Source organism: Mustela nivalis, assembly GCF_964662115.1.
Source record: "Mustela nivalis genome assembly, chromosome: 15".
In the NCBI taxonomy this organism is placed as follows: Eukaryota; Metazoa; Chordata; class Mammalia; order Carnivora; family Mustelidae; genus Mustela; species Mustela nivalis.
This window is the reverse complement of record NC_139034.1, coordinates 34870566-34894309: the sequence shown is the minus strand read 5'-3', so window position 1 is coordinate 34894309 and position 23744 is coordinate 34870566. Positions and strand designations below refer to the sequence as shown.

Below are 23744 nucleotides of genomic sequence, written 5' to 3'. Positions count from 1 at the left end.
TATAGCTATATCTCACTTTAAAAACCTTAGATAACAATTTCAATATAATGGCTTTCCGTTGTAACACTATGCATTTTATTTCTGCATTTACAAACATTTCAAGAAGAGGTCTATATTAGTTTTCTATTGCTGCTGTGAGAAGTTACTACAAACTTAGTGATTTAAAACAACACAAATTAATATATTGTTCTGTAGGCCGCACTGGACAGAATCCGACTGGGTTTTACTGGGTAGAAATCAAGGCATCAGTTGGGCTGTGCCCCTTCTTTAGGTGCTGGGGAGAATCTGTTCTTTGCCTTTCCCAGCTCCCAGAGGCTGCCTGCAGGCTGTAGTTGAGGACTTCCTTTTTCTGTCTTCAAAGACATGTTTGAGTCCTTCTCAAATCCTATCATTCCAACCTTCCCTTCCGCTTCCCTTTTCCACTTATACTTTTGTCATTACATCAGACTCATTTGAATAATCCAGAATAATTTCTCTATTTTTTAGGTCAGCTGACTAGCAACTTCAATTGTTCTTTGTCATGAAATAACATATTCCTATGTTCTAGGAATTAGATGAGGATTTCTTTCAGGGGCAGTATTCTACCTGTCATAAGGTTCATAGATTTCATCAGACAGCTCAAGGTGTCCATGGTATAAAAAAATTCTAACACCATGCCTAAACCCTCGTCTGACCTATGCTGCCTGGTGCAGGCTGTCCTGCTGAATTGTGTGAGCCTCATTTCAGGTACCACTGCAGCCAATTGACCAGAAACCCTGGAAGATGCACATCCAAACCGAATCTGGGGAAGCCCAGGGTCTGAGAGAGGAAAACTGCCTGGATTTCATTACAAAGTGTCCTAGCCAAAGTGTCTGGGAGATTTTTACTATGGGTTATGCTAGGGAAATGGCCAGTTTCCTGCTGAATTTTGTCATGGCCAAGGCAAGACCCTATTTTGGAATTGTGGATATTAGAGGGACAAGGGACATGATATGCCTCCTCCGTTGACATATGACAAACTTGAGACACCTGTGAGCTGTCAGAGATCCCAGAACATGGAGCAAAGAAAGGACTGAAGGTCTGAAGTAGGATAGACTAGATTTCTGAACTTTCTGTTGTTATTGGACCATAAAGACTTAACCTTTGCGCTCTGGGTTTATATGCTAAGTTGAATAGAGGGATATCCTAGTTTTAAAGAAAACCTTAAAAGTTGAAAACAGTTATTAAAATGAGGAGAGCACATGGTCCTTCAAACTAGAGCCTTAAATGATAGTTTGGTAATACCCTTAAGTTTTAATGCCACCTAAGCTTCATGAAAATATAATGGTCTTACAGGTATGTTGTCCTATATTTCTTTGCCTGATGACTTTAATTGTTATTTTCCTCAATAAAATTGTATGCAGTGCAGAACTGTCAATCATCTTGGTCTAAAAGTGAAAATACCTGGAATTAGTCTTGGTTTTACCTCTAGCCAGCAATATGGATGCTAGCAAATTATTTAATGTTACTTGAAGAGCTTTTTAAAAAAATTTAGGTACCTGGGACATCAGGCACACACTTTTTGAATCAGAAATGTCATTGAAGATCACTGAATATTGAACATCTGTATATTGAACAAACACCTGATGATTCTCACCCTCAAAATACCATTGCATTCAATAACTACATTCTGGTGGGGGTGTGTTCACCTTCCTAAAGAAAATCACCAGGAGTTTTTGTGCTTAAAATAACAAGGCACCAAGGGGTCAACTTTGGTTTTGCTTCCATTGGTGAACAACTGGGTAGTACAAATGCTGTTTTCTTGCAATGATCTCTTTAATCAATGGCAAACTTTTTTCTTCTGGCAATCACTAGTGGGGATTAGTTTGGTTTCTATCTTGCATGGATCGGGAATAAAATTAAGTCTGAAGTCTTCCTTCATGAAAACAAATTTACACTATCAATCTTTTTAGCAAGCCATTAAGATTTATGATGAGATTGGGCACGTTCAGGGTGGTATGGCCACAGACTAGCAAGCTATTAAGATTTAAATTGCACCTTAATATAACTTTTCCATCTTCTTAGCCAGAAGATTTTTGTGGGAATAAAAATCTGAAACCTGAAGGAAGGGACGAAGTGGGAGGAAGACAATATCACAGGTTTAGCAGATAAGAATTGGCATGCTAGCCCATTTGTAGTCTTTCTTCTTCTTTACTAGGGTTAAACTAGAAAAGAGTATTATTTCTCCAAACATTTCTTCTGATCACTTTTGTATGATTATCATTTACCCATCTTGTAGCTGAAAGTCTGAGCCTAGAGAATTGACTTCAATTTTGAATTGTTGATTGTAAAAGTATGCCAAGTGCCATTAGTACTTTCATTTAAGTAGACTGATTGCATCCCCCCCCCCTTTTTTTTTCAGCAGAAGAGATAAGGAAACACAAGAGAAATATGTGGAATGAATTTTTTCTAAGTCTACCTCATGAGCGCACATGTAATTAATTGTGCATTCATGTTCATGTTTATACCCACAAACATGAACAATGTTTAAGTTAGCAACCTCCACGTTATGATAGGAGGCCAGGAGACTTTCCTATTTATTCTGGCAAGTTGAGTGCATAAGGATGCAGGGCAAAGGCGGGCAAACTGCCCTATGTTCTTTTCTCTGATAGTAGTTGGCTGGTGTGCAGAGGCTCTTGGGAAGTACTGTTACAGGTACTGAAATCAATTCCTGTGAAGCCAGACAGGCTGATGGATGGAAATAAATCTCAAAAGTCTGTCACCTCTGCCTGTCAAACACCTGCTAAGCGTCTTAAATGGAAGACATGCCAGGCTGACTCAGCAAAAAGCTTAGCATCATTCAGCAGGAAAGGCTGCTGGAGGAAGTGAAGGAAGACAGAGGAAGGAAATTGATTTTACATGGGAAAAAGAATTGATTTTACATGGGAAGAAGAATCTATTTGACCTGTTAGGTATGATTTCTGTGAATAAATTCTGTGAATTTCTGATGACACCAAGTTTTTCTTGGTGTCATCTTTTTTTTTTTTTTTTTTTTAGTAAACATATAATGTATTTTTAGCCCTATGGGTATAGGTCTGTGAATCTCCAGGTTTACACACTTCACAGCACTCACCACAGCACACCGCCCCCCCATATCCATAACTCCACCCCCCTCTCCCGACACCCCTTCCCCCAGCAACCCTCAGTTTGTTCTGTGAGATTAAGAGTTTCTTATGGTTTGTCTCCCTCCCAATCCCATCTTGTTTCATTTATTCTTTTCCTACCACCCAGACCCCCCACGTTGCATCTCCACTTCCTCATATTAGGAATATCATATGACAGTTGTCTTTCTCTGATTGACTTATTTTGCTAAGCGTAATATCCTCTAGTTCCATCCACATTGTCGCAAATGGCAAGATTTCATTTCTTTTGATGGCTGCATAGTATTCCATTGTATATATATACCACATCTTCTTTATCCATTCATCTGTTGATGGACATCTAGGTTTTCCATAGTTTGGCTATTGTGGACATTGCTGCTATAAACATTCGGGTACATGTGCCCCTTCGGATCACTACATTTGTATCTTTAGGGTAAATACCCAGCAGTGCAATCGCTGGGTCATAGGGTAGCTCTATTTTCAACTTTTTGAGGAATTCTTCATGTCATCTGAACTACCTTCTGTGCTAAGGGGGAAAAAGGCAGTAAGTGGCAACAATTAATTTTCATTATCAATTGACGATGATTATTATTTTTCCTTCTAGGAATTCTTCTGACTCACCAAGCATGTTATATAGCCATCTGTTTTCCTCTAAAGATGAATTCTGTTTGATCTATTCATTTCTGTCTCCTCAGAAGAAGTACCAACATTGCCAATAGTGGTACTATTATAATTATAATAGTGGTGGAAAGGAAAGGGTGGGTATTTGGTGGTTTTTCTTTTTCCTGCTGGTTAAGTTTTGTGTCCCTTGAGGGAACCCCTGAAATTTCTTTTGCTTTCTGGTCTCCAAACTCCAGTGTCCATTCTGACATAGGACCAGATGCTACATAGAAATCAGAGCTACCCTGGGGCCTAGGTGGAAAAGAACCTTTCTCAAGGAGTTGAAGAATACATTTAAATGAAAACTTCAAAGGAAGAAGCAGGTCTGGATTCTTTTTTGGGCTGGCACTGTTTTTAGAAGGCAGTTTTTATTTTTTATTTTTCTTAAAAAATAGAGGAGAGCAGTACATTCTCCCTCTTTTTGGAAAAAAAAACAGTCAATAACAAATGAACACAATCATCTTCTGCTTTCCTACTTTCTAGTTTCTCCTTTTGGCTTATTCATTCTCTAACAAAAGTCAAGTATTCTCACCTCCTTTATCCATTTACTAGACAGTTTCAGCTAATGTCTGAGTAGGGAAATTTTTGCATCCCTGTAGTTGGGGGCAGTGGGTATGCCCAGGGTATGTTTGGCTTACAGGGTAGATTTTGGCTTCAAGATTATAATCTGGAGTTGGCTGTGTCTGAAGCCAGGAGAGGAGGGCGCCTGTTTGGGAAGTGATGTAATAAATGGCTTATAACTCTGTCCTTTCATCTTTCAGTTTTAGCCCCCAAGGACACTGCATCTTCCCATTTTCTATACATGCCTGACTCAGTGAACTCCAAGATGAGAGTGGGTAACAGAGGAGTTGCATGGTATCTATGCATGTACTAAGCTTTGGAGAATTCCCAGTGCATACTCCAAGAGACAACTAACTCTACTCCCCACTCCCAATAAAACCCAACATAGTGTCCTGCGCAGAGTAAGGACTAGACAGTATTTGTTGAGTCAATAAGAAAATAGATGAAAAAGTGAGCCAGGAGAACATGCTCTGGCAGTAGATGGACATCAGCCGGCTTTTTTTATTTTTTTTTTTTTATTTTTTTTAATGTTGTGGAGAACAAACCAGCAGATCTGAGGCAAAGCCCTCATGCAAAGCCTCTGAGTTCCTTGGGCACTGGTAATGATGAAGTTTAGAAGTAAGATCAGTGGTCCAGAGCTCCGAGAATCTTGGGGATCCAGAGCACCTCAGCCCACTAGCTTGGAAAACCTTAACAGCAGAAATAGTGGTCAAGCAGGCAGTGGGTCAGAGGAGAAGAAATTCTCAGTTCCACTCAGGATTTGGTGATGTGGTTTATGGAAGAGATTTCTTTAGATAGTGAAATGATAAAGAATGGTTGTTACTGTGCGCTTGATAGAGAATTCTGTGCGCTCTCCCTAAGACATGGATTTGTACTCTGGCTGTGGAGATAAGAGTGCCAGGGCCAAGTAGAGGTTTCATTCCCAGAAATGTGAATTCAAGTCTTGTAATAGCATACAGTGTTCTAACATCTAAGATTTGGGTGTCACTGCTTGGATCTTTCCTGACCTGTTCTGTCTCATTAAAGGTAGGGGTCTTCAGGAATCATCTATCCAGTAGCTCCTTGCCTACTTACAAACTCCCATGGGCACCAAGTTGCTTCTGTAATTTCTGTAGGAAATATATGAGAATATGGCAGTTAGCAACTCACCATTCTTTAGAGGTTAGCAATATGGAAATACTATCTATTTTGTTTTTATTATTTGAATTGGAGAGCATCTGAGACTCTAAAATAGGATACACAAAATGTAACAAAGCAGAGGAGCAATTCTTTTTTTAATGATACATTTGGTTATCAACTCTCTGGATGGGCTGTGGGTAAAAACTCTGTTCAGGACTTCCCTCTTCTCCAGCTAAACACATTTTTGCATGCTTGGAGCAATTTAACCCCTTGTGCACATTTCAGTTTTAAATTTAAATATTAAAATTAAATTTTAACATTTAAAACTTGTCCCACAGCTTCTATACCCCTTGAGATGTTTTCAGAAAACCCCTTTCTATGTCTTTTCACTTCGGTTGGCTTTGCCAGAGCTTGTTTGAAGCCATAATTAACCGTATATGTGATCTCTGTTTCTTATTTGCACACTGCCATGTCTCTCCGTTTAGGCTAACTTTTATTTCTGTTCCAGGTAGGCAAAGAAGTTTCTTTGGTTTTTCCATGATCTGAGAAGCATGTTCTGTACATGACAGGTGATGTTAATGTCATCTAACCGATCGACAAGATGAGGGTCAGATTTAAGTTGGCAGAGAAAAAAATTGAGATGTGAAGGCCTGAAAGCAGTGTGAAAAAAGGGCTGAGTTTCCTAAATGGACTATATTCCCTTTCAAGTTCCTTGTTCAAATGTAAGAGAGAACAGTGGCAATTCAGTGCACAAACGTTCTCCTATCTGATGGATGTTTAGCCATTTCCTGCTCTAGGCTCTCTGTCCCACTCCTGGAGGACATGTACCCTGCAGACTTCAAGTTTCAGTTAGAGGGGAGTTACATCTAAAACAAAACAAAACAAAACCAAAACCAAAAACAAAAACAAAAACAAAAACAAAACCTGTTTCCAGAAATATAACTAAATAGAATCCAGTCCTGCAGTCAGGAAGAGAGACCAGTCTCCTAATGCTTTAGTTGAAATAGCTCCTCTAGCAGGCAGGATACATTTTGTCCAGTTCTTTCATGAAAGGCAGATTGGAGAAAGGAGAAACAGTTGAGTTTGAGAAATTGATTACCGTATTTGTTAAAGGCTATAATGCTCTAACTGTAGGATTAGACGGACATCATCTGGGGATGAGGAGCTGAGAGACAGCATGGGTAGAGGAGGAAACAAAAAAAAAATATTCTTGAGTCAGGCGTTTAATCAGTCCTCCCAGACAAATGCTTGTGTTACAAGCATTCAGGCTTATAAGTGAAAGATGTGTTCATTCCACATTTTCATGTGTATCAGGGGCATAATCTGACCCAGGTGTAACCCAACCTGTGAATAAAAAAGTGCCTTATAACAGGATTTAATTGTACTTGTCTGGAATTTTGCCCCTCATTCCTGTTCTGGGATTTAATTAATCCTTACCCATAGGTCAGTCACTTCAAGGCAAATGCCATAGAAGGGCAAAGAATTATCTTAATGTGAGTTACAGTTAGATGCAGGCAGTTTTCATGTTATTACTAGTATCAATTGTTTAAAGGACTCTGCTGAATGATTTCATTGTACGTGTGCCTTGAGCCTCTCTAGAACAATTTGGAAAATACATTATCGAATAAACCACAAGTTTATTAAAATGACTTAAACAGTATGAGCCCAATTTTCAGCAGAGGCTGTAATACCCATATTTACTCATATTTCATCCACTTACATAATTATTCACACTCCATATTTTGAGGACAGAATTTATAAAAATATGTCCCCACCTCATCATCTCACCCCCTCCTTACCATGCCCCCTGCTTTATTCCTGTTCTTTCTTGTTCTATGAAGCAACTTTCTGGCTTCTAACAGGAGCCCACAGGGGAACTTCAGAACTAGAGGCTGAGTGATCTAGATGAAAATACCAGAATCACTCCTTCACGTTCTTTCCTTTCAATATATCTAATGTTTTTTCCTCCAAGGAATACCTTTTGAAGAAAATAGAGTGGGTTTGTTCTCACCACAGTTGGCAAAGGATTAAATTCAAGGTTTCTTCCTACTGTTCTTTTATTGCCTGTTTCTTACCTGTTTCTGTCCCTGAAGCATTAGAAGTCGGGCTGGAACTTCAGGTAATTGCCACTGAGTAAGGTTGAAAAGGAGTGAAGTGGGAAAGAGCTCCCCTGTGGACATCTGTGTCTCGTTCCAACCCACTGTGGTCCTGCGGGGCACAGGAGCAGATCTGAGGTGACTAGCTCAAAAAGGTTGCCTGATAACCTGTTTTGGACTAAACAAACTATAGTATTACATATGAAAGTTGAAAGAAAAGATGTCTTAAGTCACTTTTAATCACTTCATAAATATATTCTCTTGTCCTTTTCTTTTTTTTTTCATTTATTTTTTTGACGGAGAAAGGGACAGCAAGAGAGGAAAACACAAGCAGGGGGAGTAGGAGAGGGAGAAGCAGACTTCCAGCTGAGCATGGAGCCCGATGCGGGGCTTGCTCCATCCCAGGACGCTGGGATCATGACCTGAGCTAAAGGCAGATGTTTAATGGCTGAGCCACCCAGGTGCCCTTTGTCTTTCTTTTCTAATTTGTCTTGCTTTTTTGCCTCTCTCCCATATCAATCGTCATTAGATGTATTTCAAATCAAGAGCTCTATCACAATCCCTTCCTCATATCCAGACAAAATGTTGGAGATGGGGTGATGGTTTGTAATAAAAACCTAAAATAACTAGGATGCCTGGGTGGCTCAGTGACTTAACCCTCTGCCTTAAGCTCAGGTCATAATTGCAGGGTCCTGGATTGAGCCTCATATCAGGCTCTCTGCTCAGTAGGGAGCCTGCTTCCCTTCCTCTCTCTCTGCCTGCCTCTCTGCCTACTTGTGATCTCTGTGTCAAATTTACAGTGCCTGGTAAAGAGTAGTGTCATAACCCGATCTCGTGTTTTTTGTTTTTTGTTTGTTTTTTTGTTTGTTTCTACCAAAAAATAATAATAGCCAATATTTATTTCAAGCACTGTGCTAAATGGTTTGCATTTCTACCAAAAAATAATATTAGCCAATATTTATTTCAAGCACTGTGCTAAATGGTTTGCACATATTTATTTATATAATTTTTGGGTATTATTACCATCTCCATTTACAGATGAGAAAACAAAGACACAGAGAGGTAAAGCAAGTTGCCTAGGGTCACAGAGTTGGTCCTGGGGGCCTGCAGTGGGTGGGTTGCATTTGTCCCCTAAAAACACATCTCCAAGTCCTATCCCTTGGTACTTTGCAAGTGACCTAATTTGGAAAAGAGTCTTTGCAGATAGTGACCCTATTTTATAAAAGGCTTTTCTATTAAGTTGAGGATCTTGAAGCAAGGTAATTCTGGATTAGAGTGGGCCCTAAGTCTAATGTGAGTGTCTTCGTAAGTGATAGAATGGACACACAAACACACGGAGGGAAGAGGACCATGTGAACTTGGAGGCAGAGATTGGAGTGATGCAGCCACAAGTCTAGGAAGGTCTGAGGCCACCAGAAAGTAGAAGAAACAATGAAGGATTCTCCCTAGTACCTTCAGAAGGAGCATGGCCCTGCTGACACCTTGATTTAGGACTTGTGGGGTCCTAATTTATGAAAAGGCACATTTCTGTCATTTTAAGCTCCCCTCCCCCAGTTTATGGTAATTTGTTATGGCAGCTGCAGGAAACTATTAATGGTGCCCCAAGATTCAAACAGCGGGCATCTCATTCTGGATCATTAACACTTGATCATTTTCTTTTTTTTTTTTTCTTTTAATTTTTAAATTTTTTTGAAATGTAAGTAAATTAAGAAAGGAAGTAATTGTCCAAGTGAATCTGATATGAGTGTTTTGGGAAATGATATGGTTAATTGTGGGAGTATGCCCTTGTACAAGCTGAGATGTTAAAATCATTGCTCTGCAGGCATGGGTCTGTAAGAACTCTTAGTTTTTTAAAATGTCTGGTTCAAAAATTGCCTAGAATAAATTTTAAAAATTAAAATTAAAATCACTTCAAAATGAAGATATAGTGCATTAACACTGAGCAAGGATAAGCAAAGTTACTAACAAGTAAATCCAGTAAAAGCAGAGTGCAAGAACTTTCTACCTGGTAAGCTGAGGTTGTCAGTTTTGGATCAATATTGTCTCATGTACGGAGAGGAAAAAAATGATGTTTCTTAGAGTTATTGGGCATTGAGAGCCAGACTAAAACTTCTGTGAACCATCTATCATTTCCTAGCCATGGCTAATGTAAATTTGCATTCTATAAAATATTCTCTCCATTTTCACTCACTAAAATTACTTGTATGACTTCACTTGTATCATTTCACAATACACTGTTAGAAAGGTTTTATTTTACTTATTAATTTTTATTTTTTAAAGATTTTATTTATTTATTTGAGAGAGAGAGAGAGGGAGAGGGAGAAGCTGGCTCCACAATAGAAGCAGGACCCTGGAATCATGACCTGAGCCAAAGGCAGATGCTTAACCGACTGAGCCACCCAGCTACTTCTAGAAAGGTTTTGAAAATACAATTAGGTAGAGGTTGAGGAAAACTCAGGGTGAAGGCTGCCTCTTTTTAGCTGGGCCTCTTGGATGTCAGCTTTGCACAAGGGCAGCCAAGCTTAGGCAGCTCAGGAATCAACTGTTGCACACCTCCCTCACCTTTCTCTGAGACCAAAGAGCCCAGGAAGTGAGAAAGTGAGCCCCATTGCTGGGACCCCAACCCATTTTTGGGAGTATCTGGAGCATCTACTAAGCTTTGTTTTTTTTTTAATGCTCAGTAAAACTGAGTCAGTTTGAGCTAATTCTCTACCTCGAGCTCTGATGTCTTTCCTAAGCTCTGAAACCATATTCGTGACTATTCTCAAGCTCCCCCTTGGTTTTCTGCTAAGTCCATTAGATTCCCATGCCCGTAATGTAGCCTTTCCTTTCCCCTTCCCAACTGAATCCTAATCTGGGCTCTCTCTGAGTTATTCATGCCACTAAGGATAACACCATTCTCCCTGAAATTAAGTCTCACAGCTTTTCTATCATCTTTGATTCTGATCCCCCATTATTTGTGCTTCCAATCAGTTACCAGGACTGCTAATTATATTCATAGTATCTTTCATATCCAAACTGTCCTCTCCTTTCCCACTGTTGTTACCTGCCAAGGTCAAGTTATGACCTTCTCCTGCCTGGACTAGGGAAAGAGCCTTTTTTTCTGGCTCCAAATGCTTAGACTCATTTCCACTCGATATATCACACCTCTGCAGTCAATATTTGCTCTAAAATTTCCCACTTCTCTCACTTGTCTTCAGGCTAAATTTTAATTTCCTTTGTTGGTTACTGACGACATTTCATAGTTTTGTCTCAGACTACCTTTTCAGATGTGGTCCCTGCTACTCCCCTTCTTTCACACAGCCAGACATCAATACCTCCTCTTTCTGCAATAGCCCTTTCCTGCTTGCTTCCCATTTTATTTTATTTATGTTTTGAATGTCTGAATTTTATCCCACACAAGCATTTCTCAGATGCCACCTCGTCCAGGATTGCGGCACTGATACCCAAAGTAGAAGTAGAATGCTAGATACCAAAACCACAGAGGAAAGAGGCAGCTTTTCTTAGGTTTTTACAATAGTGGAGAGACAGGGAAGTCAGCAGACAACTGAATCTGGAGTGATATGAAATCAGATGCTCTTGTGCGGCATGAAGGCCATCTGATCTCAGGTTGATGGAGAGGACATGGCAACAAAAGTGAGGCTTCAAAGAAGGCCTGGTAACAGGGCGGACCATCAGTAGCTCTGATGTTCCAGATGCTGGGCCCCATTTCCAGGGTCTCCAGGATCCAGCCTGACAGTAGGTCTTAGCACCTGTTTCAACACTCTGGCCTACATCTATTCTGATTGGTCAGACTTCACCATTTTATTTATTAAATATTTTGCACTCCCCCCCACCCCAGCTATTTCACTAACAGCAAATGAAATGTGGGGATTGGCAGAGATGGTGATAGAATAAAACCCCTTTTGACCAGGGCTTCATCCAACTCTTCCCAATTTGGTTGCTCTTTCAGGGCTGATGCCCTCATCTGGAGCAGCTGCTCTGTGATCGAGAAATCCCATGCGATGTCCTTTTCCCAGAAAATATTTCTCATCCTCATCATTTCCCATTATTCTGCTATTTTCAACATTTCTGCATTTCTTCTTGTTTCTTGTGCATTCAGAACCCTGCTCTCGGCTTCCAATTCTTGGAAGTAGTGTCAACAAACGTAGAGAAGTAATTGAGTCATACAAAATTGACCCATGACTTAGTTATGTATTCAATAAGAAGGCATTCACCCCCCCCCTTTTTTTTCCAGAAAATGGGATTTCTTCCTGATGACACATCTTGCTCCAGTCATTGTCCTTCCTCCTCTGTGTTCTCTCTGCCAAGCCTGGACTCCTGACATCCAAGTAAATCCAGAGACCTGGATGGAATCACTAAAAGAGTTACTGTTTGACTCGACAATCTCACTATTGTCTGCTGAAACATTATGGGTAAGTTCAGGTGATAGCTGGGGTGCCTGGGTAGCTCAGTGGGTTAAGGCCTCTGCCTTCAGCTCAGGTCATGATCCCAGAGTCCTGGGATTGAGCCCCACATTGGGCTCTCTGCTCAGTGGGGAGCCAGCTTCCCCATCTCTCTCTCTCTTCCTGCCTCTCTGCTTACTTATGATCTCTGTCTGTTGAATAAATAAATAAAATCTTAAAAAAAAAGTTCAGGTGATAGCTGGAGAACATAGCAGAGAAAAGGTTTCCATTATCAGATGTCTCAGTGACATGTTTTCACCATCAGTGTTCTGAGGGGCAGGAAATGCAAATAGGTTGAATCGTGGTGAGGTCAAACATCAACTGACTCTCTCAGCATGTTGTCAACACCGTGGACTTGCCAAATTTCTTGAACAAATTGCTGCTGTTCTGGGGCTCCTGGGTGGCTTAGTTGGTTAAGCATCTGATTCTTGATTTTGACTCAGGTCTCAGGGTCCTAGGATCAAGCCCCAAGTCAGGCTCCCAGCTTGGTGGGGAGTCTGCTTGAGATTCTCTGCCCCTTTTCCAACTTGCTCTCTCCCTCTCTCAAGTAAAAATAAATAAATCTTTTTTTTTTTTTTTTTTAATGCCACTGTTTTTTCTCTAAAGCAGTTTATGTCCTCAGCAGTAAAGCCAAACAAACTCAGTTTGCTTTTGTGCCTTATTTGGGGATGGGACTTGACTTCTGCAATCCATGAAGGCTTGGATGTTTGGGCATAATCCTTTCACTGGTTAAAGCTTTAGGTGTCTTGCAGGTTGGAGCGGTTCCCACAGCCCTCCAGCTGGCTCTTGGGCTCTGGTAATTAGCTGTGCTGTTCATTATTTCCCACTGGCTTTTCTCCTTTCCCTGCCCCATTCTGGAGCGACAGTGCAGGCCTGGGACTGCCATCCTCCAACCTGCTGGCACCTGATCATTCCTCAGACACTTTTGTTAGACAAAAACAAACACAACACAACAAACCAATTGCAATATCAAAACTCAAGGAAACATAGGTTAAAATGAGACATGTGTATCATCAGTCCTTAGATCCTAAGGGTGTTCCTATCCTGTTTTTTGGTCACTTTTGAAGCTTTTTTTTTTTTTTTAAATATTTATTTATTTGAGAGGCAGAGAGAGACAATGAAAGAGAGAGCATGAGAGAAGAGAAGTCAGTGGGAGAAGCAGACTTCTGCTGAGCAGGAAGCCCGATGTGGGACTCGATCCCTGGACTCCAGGATCATGACCTGAGCCGAAGGCAGTTGCTTAACCAACTGAGCCACCCAGGCGCCCCACTTTTGAAGCTTTTGTACTCCAGTCTATATTCATCTAGTTCTGCCCCCTCCTTGAGGTAGGAGCTTAAGCTCCCAGCTCTGACTGGTAGCTGTTCTGGAGATATTTGTCCTGTGTAATCTGTCACCTATCTATCTATCTATCTATCTATCATCTATTTTTATTCTTTGTTTAGCTTCAGAATTCTCTTGTGGTTCTCTTGGTCATAACTATGCCTTATTCTATCTGTGTGATACCTAATGTGTACTACAAATAAGTAACTTTATAACTAATACTTTGTAGAGTAGTAGGATCATCTTTTCCCCTTCCCTTGCAGTGGCAACTAAAAGTAGCACCTAGCATGGTAAACATCTCTAGCAGAATAGTCTGCTTTCACAAGATTTTGTTCAAAATTACTCTCCTTGAGTGAGGTAACAAAGGCAGGTTTTTGTAGACTATCTGTTTTTCTGCTTCTCTGAAACATCTTTATTCTTGGTCCTTGGACATCAAAATGCTCTAATAATTTGAGTTATACTAAGATATTTAAAACACCTTTTGTTTTGGATTTTTTCCCCAAGTTAAACTTTTCTTCATTGAAGTAAAATGCACATATAACATTATATTAGTTTCAGCTGTACAATGTAATGACTCAGTATTTGTATATATCACAAAGTGATCACCACGATAAATCAGCCATCACACATGGTTGCAAATGTTTTTTTCTTGTAAAGAGAACTTTTAAGATTCTTTTATGTTTCTCTTAGAAACTTCCAAGTATGCATATAGTTATTATCAGCTATAGCCACATGCTCTGCATTATATCTCCAGAACTTATTTTATAACTGAACTTTATACTGTTTGACCCCCATTTTGCTCATTGTCTATATTTTTAAATATACTTCTATTCCAAACAGACTGGTTCCAAACTGGCACTGTCTCTGTGCCTCATGCTTATCCCAAATTTCTGTCTTAGCTAATAATGTTTTCATCTGGCCTACATCAAACTAGAAATGTCAGTGTTATTTTCAACTATTCCCTTTTTCAAACTACTACATTCCATTTGTGGCCAGTCCTGCAGATTTTGCTTTTAAAATGTCTCCACGGAGGTGCCTGGGTTGCTCAGTCAATTAAGCATGTCTTACTCTTGATTTCGGCTCAGGTCATGATCTCAGGGTTGTGAAACCAAGCCCTGTGTCATGCTCCTTACTGGGCATGGACCCTGCTTAAGATTCTCTCTCCCTCCCCCATTCTCTTTATCCCGCTCTTCAAAACAAAACAAAACAAAACACCCCCAAAAAACTCCATGTAGGTCCCTGTTTTCCAAATCATTGCTCCTGCCTTGGTCCAGGACCTTATCATACTTACCTGAACAAGTGAGCCTGTCTTACCACCCACCCCACTCCTCAGGGCTCTGGTCCTGTCCATTTATCATTATTTTGTGTCTTACTTCTGCTGTTTTTCTCTGCCTCAATGCACTTCTCATTTGTAAACATCCTAATTCAGAATTTCTTCAAATCCTCTTTGGAATATGGCAAGATAGGAAAACAAAATAAAGCAAGCTGCACAAACAACCCAAGAACAGAGAAGTCTACTTGTTCTTCAGAATTGGGTTCCAACACTGCTTTCTTGGAGTCCTGCCTGATCCCATGGGGCAGAGCAGGCCATTTCTTCCTGGTGCCTTGGAAAGACTGTCGGACACTGGCTGCTTCTTTTGTGGGCTTAGAAGTTTGTTGACTACAGCAGGACAGGGACCATGTGTCACCCACCCTTCTGTCCTTCTTTTCCAATCTGTGGTTCACAAGTCCATGATGGGCAGGTTCTCCTGTGTCCAGAGTGGCTTCCATTGGACTAACAGCTGTTTCTGCTCTCTGGAAGCTCCTCTGTGCCTGGAAGACAGAAGCATTTTCCTGTGTGAGATACAGATCTTTCCTTGTAGACTCCAAGCCATGTACTTTCTTTCTTTCTTTTTTTTTTTTTTTTTAGATTTTATTTATTTATTTGACACAGAGAGTGTGCATGCATGCAAGCAAGTACACAAGCAGGGGGCGGGGTGGAGGGAGTGGGAGAAACAGGGTCTCCACTGATCAGGGAGCTCGATGGGGGCTCAATCCCAGGACCCTGGGATCATGACCTGAGCTAAAGGCAGACACCTAACTGACCAAGGCACCCAGGCATCCCAAGCCATGTACTTTCTGTTGCCATATCATTTCTTTAATGGAACTTACCGTGATTCCTGACCAGATTTCTCCAGAATATGTCTGATATGAGCATGGGTCCTTGCTCTCTGTCTAGTATTGCGATTTGAGGACTTTCTGGATGAGAAAATCTGGATGCAGATTTCTGTGGCTTGGCCCCAAATATTGTGATTAATATCCCAGTAAACTGTGATATATACTTTCCCATTCACATCTGGAGTAGAAAATGGGCGTTCATCTTTTGCTTCACCAGAGAAGCCACATCATTAGCTTTATTCTGATTAGCACTGCTCACAACCAAACCAGTCCTGATGGTCAGGGTGATGTGTGGGATGTAGCCATCCAAGCTGTTAATTTATCTGCATAACTTAAAACAAAGGGCTTAACATCTTTAACCAACTGGACAAAATTTAATTGACTTTGTGTAAACATGGTAATGAAGTGATAACATCTGGGCCCCTCAAAGTTTAAGGAGAAAGAAGTACAATTGGTTCAAGAATAACCATACTTTTCCATAGTAGTGACAAACAGCCAGAATCAGCCTGCCAGGCTACACAATTTGGAGGACTTATGGAATTATATTCTGTTGAAGCTCCAACAAAATCTAGAGTAGCAATTGCCAAATCGATTATAAGGGTCATAGGAGGTGGTCATGAGAAGTATAGATTTCCAGGCCCTCCCTTAGCAATTCTAACTTAGTACGTCTGGTGGGACTATAAAATATAAAAATCTGTATTTCTAATTAAAATATCTGGGTGATTCTTATGATCAAGCAAGCCTGGGGACCGATGTTCCAAAGAAAGACTGAATTACACTGTGGTGGAAAGAATAAGAATGCATCCAGACCCAGAAAAGGCTTTAGCACAGATATTGACTAGAAGGTGCAAAATCCTTTGGAGGCTCCCTCTTCCTGGATGGTAGGCTCTCTCCACACACACCGGTTTCAGCCCAGTTTGATTTAAGAATTTCAAGTCTCTTTAGGCTTAAATCAAAGCTCTGGGATAATTGCTCAGATTTATGGATTTTTTCCCCCTTTCCTTGGAACTCTCTAGAAGGTTGTGTTTGAGTAAGGGGGGAAAGGGTGTGGCTCACATAACCTCAGGGCATGGGGAAAGGGGGACCAGTGGCTTGGTGCTGGGCCTTGAATGGCCTTGGAACTCTCTAGAAGGTTGTGTTTGAGTAAGGGGGGGAAGGGTGTGGCTCACATAACCTCAGGGCATGGGGAAAGGGGGACCAGTGGCTTGGTGCTGGGCCTTGAATGGGCACTGGGCATCCCCTGCTGAAGGGAGATGGGTCCATTTCATTGTTAGTGTCTCTAGCCAATGACTTCCTGATTATTTTATTCTTGTCTTGCTCTGCCCCAGGACCTCTCCTTGCCAACCCTTCTGCTCTTGGCTTTCCCTAACACATAAATTGCTTTGAGTCTCTCCATATTTAACCACTATGGCTTCTGTAGGATTATCTGTCCTGTTTTTATCCCTGTCCCTCGTGTCAGGCCCCACAGTTCTCAGCCTACTGTCCTTACTACTCAGAAGCTGCAGGAGGTTTAGGAACATCAAAACCCATTTTCTGCTTGGCCATGCTTTCCATCCTCTTCCCATGATGGGCCTCTAGGAGGGAAAAGGATAGGGAGCAGAAGCTCTTCTGCCCCTGGCGTTTCCCTTAGCCCATCAAGGAAAACTTCTGACTCTACACTGAATTCCCAGGGTGTGAATATCAAGTTATGACTTCTCACATCTCTTCCACCGGCGCACTCTCTCAGAGTAGCAAGTGTATGGATTTTCTGTGACTTCCTCTTCCTGCTTTCTCAGGCCTTTACTTATACAAAACAATGATTTTCTCTTCCCAGCCAACTTCCTAATTAAATGGGGTAAAATTAATTTAGGAAATCCTTTCCCTTTGATAATGCCAACCTCTGCAGCTGATTGTCTCGCTGCAAAAATCCTAACTGGACTATCAGGAAAATTTGTCAACCCCACCAGCCCCCTCTGTCCACCAGGGCCCCCTCACCTTGGGGGTGTGCCCATCTGTGCCCTAGGGAACCTAGTCTGGCCTACAAGGGGAAGAGGGTCATATAGTCAGAAAAATCGATTACAGTTTAAAAATACTATCTGACTATCCTGATGGAATAAAAAATAAGTTTTTCTTTTCAGTTTGCAGTTTCTTTTCAGTTTTCTTTTCAGTTTGCAAGTAGGCAACTTTTAGTTCCCATAATCTTCATCTGATACCGGTTCCTGAAACACTTTGATATCAGATCCTTTAATATTTCCCATTTTTTCTCTCCAAAGAAAATGTTGTAAATGTGAAATCACAGTAAAGATGATCTGAGTTTTGGGGCACCTGCGTGGCTCAGTGGGTTGGGCCTCTGCCTTGAGCTCTGGTTGTGGTCTCGGGGTCCTAGGATCAAGTCCCGCATTCAGCTCTCTGTTCGGCAGGGGGCTTGCTTCTCTCTCTCTCTCTCTCTCTCTGCCTTCCTCTCTGCCTACTTCTGTCAAATGAATAAACAAAATCTTCTTAAAAAAAAAGATAATCTGAGGTTTTTTTTTTTTTTTTCCCAACAGGGGTGGAATAGTGAAAAGAAGACTAAATTTGGAGTCAGATATCTTAGGTCGAAATGCATGCCCTTCAACTTTTGGGCTTGAGTTATAACATCGCTGTTTTTGGATAATGAGGAAAGTTTTGGGGGCAGTTGTGAGAATTATTTGAAATGGTGGTGTGGATATTCTTTGAAAACTTTAAATCACGTTGTAGATTTTTAAAAAAATAATAAAAATATTAAGTTCTAGTATATGTATGTTTGTAGAGTATCAAGTCCATGGGTGTAAGTAAAGAGAATTTCTGGGAGTAGCCCTATGTCTTGGTTTCCACGGTTTTGTATCAGATCCCTGGTGCCAAACCATAAGCATCTTTAGGACCATCATGTCTGTCTTTAACTGCATGAACACCCTCACTGGAGAGGTCATAGATTCTCAGCTTTTCTTAACCTCTTCTTTTAGAGAATAATTACCTCTCCGTGGGCCATTTCTTGACCAAATCATCCAGTAGATCAGCTATTTTAGAAATATTTGTTATAAATGACAGAAACCCTATTCAAATGAGCCTCAGCAAAAGGTCAGGAATTATTGGCTCCTGTAGCATGCTTCCCCCACCCCGCCCCACCTGTGCCTTATCAATCTGTCCACAACTCTACTCTGCTTTCCTTCAGGTCAGACACCCTCCCTGTAGTGCCCTGATGTATTCCATCCAGACTTACAGCTCCTAGGCTTGCAACCCCAGATGAAAAAGAGTTTCTCCCCATTTTTTGGATATGATTATCTGTTTTGTGTGTGTTGAGTATGAGGAGTTCTTTATAGATCCTGGATATCAACCTTTTGTCTGTACTGTCATTTGCAAATATTTTCTCCCATTCCGTGGGTTGCCTCTTTGTTTTGTTGACTGTTTCCTTTGCTGTGCAGAAGCTTTTGATCTTGATGAAGTCTCAAAAGTTCATTTTCGCTTTTGTTTCCTTTGTTTTTGGAGACATATCTTGAAAGAAGTTGCTGTGGCTGATATCGAAGAGATTACTACCTATGTTCTCCTCTAGGATTCTGATGGATTCCTGTCTCATGTTGAGGTCTTTTATACATTTTGAGTTTATCTTTGTGTACGGTGTAAGTTGAGTTTCATTCTTCTACATATAGCTGTCCAGTTTTCCCAGCACCATTTATTGAAGAGGCTGTCTTTTTTCCACTGTATATTTTTTCCTGTTTTGTCGAAGATTATTTGACCATAGAGTTGGTCCATATACACTATGGAGTATTATGCCTCCATCAGAAAGGATGAATACCCAACTTTTGTAGCAACATGGACGGGACTGGAAGAGATTATGCTGAGTGAAATAAGGCAATCAGAGAGAGTCAATTATCATATGGTTTCACTTATTTGTGGAGCATAACAAATAGCATGAAGGACATGGGGAGTTGGAGAGAAGAAGGGAGCTGAGGGAAATTGGAAGGGGAGGTGAACCAGGAGAGACTATGGACTCTGAAAAACAACCTGAGGGTTTTGAAGGGGGTGGTGGGAGGTTGGGGGAATCAGGTGGTGGGTATTGGAGAGGGCATGTATTGCATGGAGCACTGGGTGCGGTGCAAAAACAAGGAATACTGTTATGGTGAAAAGAAATTAAAAAGAAAAAAAGAATTTATTTAACAGTTAAAAAAAAAAAAGAAAAAGAGTTTCTCCCTCCCGGCAGTTATAAAGAATGTCCACATCTTCCTTATGTGTGTCTCTTACCAAACTGTAAGCCAATTACCGTGGCCAGGAAAAACAGAATGGAATGTGATGCTTTAGCTAGACTGGAGTAGAGTAATGTATGCACTGACAGGGAGTCCTGAAAGGAAAATCCAGGTGCTATTACCATAAGTAGGGGATGAACATCAAGCAGACAAAAATAACATGCCAATAAATCTTTTAAAAGAAAAAGGTGGGCAGCAGGGGCATTGGCTGCATGGTGCAATCAGTTGAGCCCAGGACTCTTGGTTTTGGCTCAAGTCATGATTTCATGGTTGTGGAATCCAGCCCTGCGTCAGGCTCTGTGCGCTTAGCTCAAAGTCTGCTTGAGTTTCTCTTTCTCTCTCCCTCTACCCCTCTGCTGTGCTCTTTTCTCTTTCTCTAAAATAAATAAATCTTGAAAAAAATAACAGATGCCACCACACTGGCTAACATACAAAGGAACCTGGACCAATGTACTGACATATCCAGGATATTTAGCCTTGGAACTCCATGAAAGTGCACGGGTCTCCACAGGCAATTTCTGCCTCATTTGAGACAGATAGGGGAAGTGGTCTGAGGTCCATAAGCCCCGGTTTCCCCAGGTGTAGAGGTACAAATACTTTGCTGACAAGAGTGGAAGGTATTCATTGTTATTCACTATGCCCTCTTATTCATCTTTATGTCCAATAGCTTACAGATGCTTGGTACATGATTGGAATCCATTATATGTTTGTGGCATGAATGGATAAATAAGTGAATATATCTTTATTGTAAGGATTTGAGATGTCTTGTAATAAATTTTTCAAGTCCTCTAGTGTTTCATTTACTTAAAATTTCATAAGGTTTTGTTTTATGTATTCTGTCCCATGCTGAAAATCTTTATGGTTATGTAACCTAATGATCCAGAAAAATTAAAGCATTTAAATAGTCCACCGCTGAGAGACATGCAGTTGAAGGAAAAATTTTCAAAGATAACCAACAACAGAACTCCCATGTTGGGAATAATATTATGATTAGATTTATCCCAGTGCTATGGTTTTGTTATTAATATCATTGTTTTCAATTTTAAATGTGCAGGATATTAATTTAACAGAGTTTGTTGTAAAACAGCAACATCAAATGTATCTTTGCTGCAAAATACCAACTCTCTTAAATGGAATTTACTTTCTTAGATTTCAAAATTGATATTAAATTAAGGAGAGAGCACTTTTTAAATTTATTTTTTAAATTAATTTCAGAGGTAGAATTTAGTGATTCATCAGTTGCATATAACACCCAGCTCATTATGTCAAATGTCCACCTTAATGCCCATCACCCAATTATCACTCCCCCACTCCCACTTCCTCTCCTGCCACCTTTACTTTGTTTCCTAGAGTTCCATGTCTTTTACGGTTTGCCTCACTTTTAATTTTCAGGTTGACTAAATATATCTTGTAGCAAGTTGACTGTATCACTTATACATTGCTTCATACTAATCTATTCTAAAATTGAGTTACTTAAAACAACAATAATTTATTTTGATCCTAAATCTGCAATTTTGTCAGGGCTCAGCAGTGACAACTCATCTGCTCATATGGGGGTCAGCTTGCATAGCCTGACTGGGGCTGGTGGATGTATTTTCATGATAGCTCATTCACATGGCCGGCAAATGGGTGCTACCTATTAACTAGAAGGTTAGCGAAGACTATGGACCAGGGACCTCAGTTCCTCTTATGTGGGTTTCTTTATGTGCTATGTGGTTTTTGGGTCTCATATCCTGATAGACAGGAAGTGAAAGCTCAGTACCCTTAAGACCTAGGTTTGAAACTAGCATAGTATCTCTGAATACTATGAATACTAGCATAGAATCTCTGAATTCTGTTAGTTAAGCACTCATAAAGCTCCAGACTTATAGAGAGGAGATATAAACCTATCTTTCCATAGGAGGAATGTTAAAGAATTTTATGGCTCTGTGACTCTTGCCCATATAAATAAAGCTTCACGGATAGGTTGAATTGTAATAATACCAGTTTGGTAAGACTATCAGAACTACTTCAGCTTCTTAGAATATGAGACATCCCCCTTTGATTCAAGAAATCTTGAATCTGGTTCTTGTGCTTCAGTGAAACAATTCCAGGGATGCATACACTTCCCCTGGACCTCTGTTAATTAACTCTCATAGGTCAAGGTGGCCCTGATCACTGTCAGCTGGAATTTGGCTCATGACTATAATACCACTTGCTGCAGCTAACATGAGAGTCAGATGGCAGAAAGACTTGTCAGGCAAGTGATGCCTACTCTTCTTATATGAGAAATAGCCCCTAACTTGGAACACTTCAGTTCTTGCCAGAAAATTGTTCAAAAACAATTCAAATGTGAACTCTTTATGGCACCTCTTTGCTTAAGTTTATTTGGGGTGTGGTTGGGTAAGCATAAAGTGAACACACAAGCAGCTTCCCGAGAAAAAAACAGTGGGGCTATTCAGAACATACCCAAGAAACATAACCCTTTTTATAATGTTGGATATCTTCCTGGGAAAAGACTTCAGAGATCATTTAATCTGTGTTTCACCTGCCAGGGAATTATGCCAAAGTCATTAGGACCAAACAGACATAAGAATGGGATATGGGGGTAGGAGAGAATAGGGGTATATTTCATTGTAACAACCCGAAAAGTTTAATATATCTTCCTGGTATGTATATGTTCATCTACCAGGCAAAGTTGTGCAATGGATTTGGGAAATACTTTCTTGAGACCCAGCATTTTAATGATCTAGGATATAACAGAAAGAAATGCACTTTTTAATTTTACTCTTCTTGCTATTTTTCTGCTGTGAAGATTCCTTCTAGGGGCTTCCTCATGCTGACAGAAGACAGTTCTGGTCACTGTGTTTGATTAGTGCATGGTATCCAGATCCTGGAAATACTGTGGTCCTAGTGGGGGTGGGAAGGGAGATGAAGAACAGTGTGACTATTGTCGCTGGCCTTTGTCTACCCCCAAATTTATACAACTAGGAAGGAGTGAAATCCTGGAGACTTGTTTCACAAATGGAACCTTTCATTTGTCAAAGAGATATGTTATTCTGGATATTGAATAAGTAAAGTTTTTTATGTATATATAGGAAAACACTACTCAATATGTACAAATTTCCATCCCCTAAATTTGGCCAAAATCAGATAATACAGATTCTGATTTCTCATCCACTCCTTTCTCATGGGTTGACATTCCCCTGCGATGTTCTATTTTTTTTTTTTTAATTTTTATTTTTTATAAACATATATTTTTATCCCCAGGGGTACAGGTCTGTGAATCACCAGGTTTACACACTTCACAGCACTCACCAAAGCACATACCCTCCCCAATGTCCATAATCCCACCCTCTTCTCCCAAACCCCCTCCCCCCAGCAACCCTCAGTTTGTTTTGTGAGATTAAGAGTCACTTATGGTTTGTCTCCCTCCCAATCCCATCTTGTTTCATTTATTCTTCTCCTACCCACTTAAGTCTCCATGTTGCATCACCACTTCCTCATATCAGGGAGATCATATGATAGTTGTCTTTCTCTGCTTGACTTATTTCACTAAGCATGATTTGCTCTAGTTCCATCCATGTTGTCGCAAATGGCAAGATTTCATTTCTTTTGATGGCTGCATAGTATTCCATTGTGTATATATACCACATCTTCTTGATCCATTCATCTGTTGATGGACATCTAGGTTCTTTCCATAGTTTGGCTATTGTGGACATTGCTGCTATAAACATTCGGGTGCATGTGCCCCTTTGGATCACTACATTTGTATCTTTAGGGTAAATACCCAATAGTGCAATTGCTGGGTCATAGGGCAGTTCTATTTGCAACATTTTGAGGAACCTCCATGCTGTTTTCCAGAGTGGCTGCACCAGCTTGCATTCCCACCAACAATGTAGGAGGGTTCCCCTTTCTCCACATCCTCGCCAGCATCTGTCATTTCCTGACTTGTTGATTTTAGCCATTCTGACTGGTGTGAGGTGATATCTCATTGTGGTTTTGATTTGTATTTCCCTGATGCCGAGTGATATGGAGCACTTTTTCATG

At 40.5% G+C, this 23744-nt stretch overlaps 1 long non-coding RNA gene across 1 annotated transcript in view; it reads left to right on the top strand.

Annotated features, from left to right (window-relative positions):
* LOC309848695 overlaps positions 1-23744 on the top strand; it is an 81620-nt gene that overhangs the window by 5365 nt on the left and 52511 nt on the right. Inside the window, exon 2 of the long non-coding RNA XR_014303218.1 lies at positions 11793-11970. This is a non-coding gene — a long non-coding RNA (uncharacterized lncRNA). The remainder of the gene's footprint in view (positions 1-11792; positions 11971-23744) is intronic.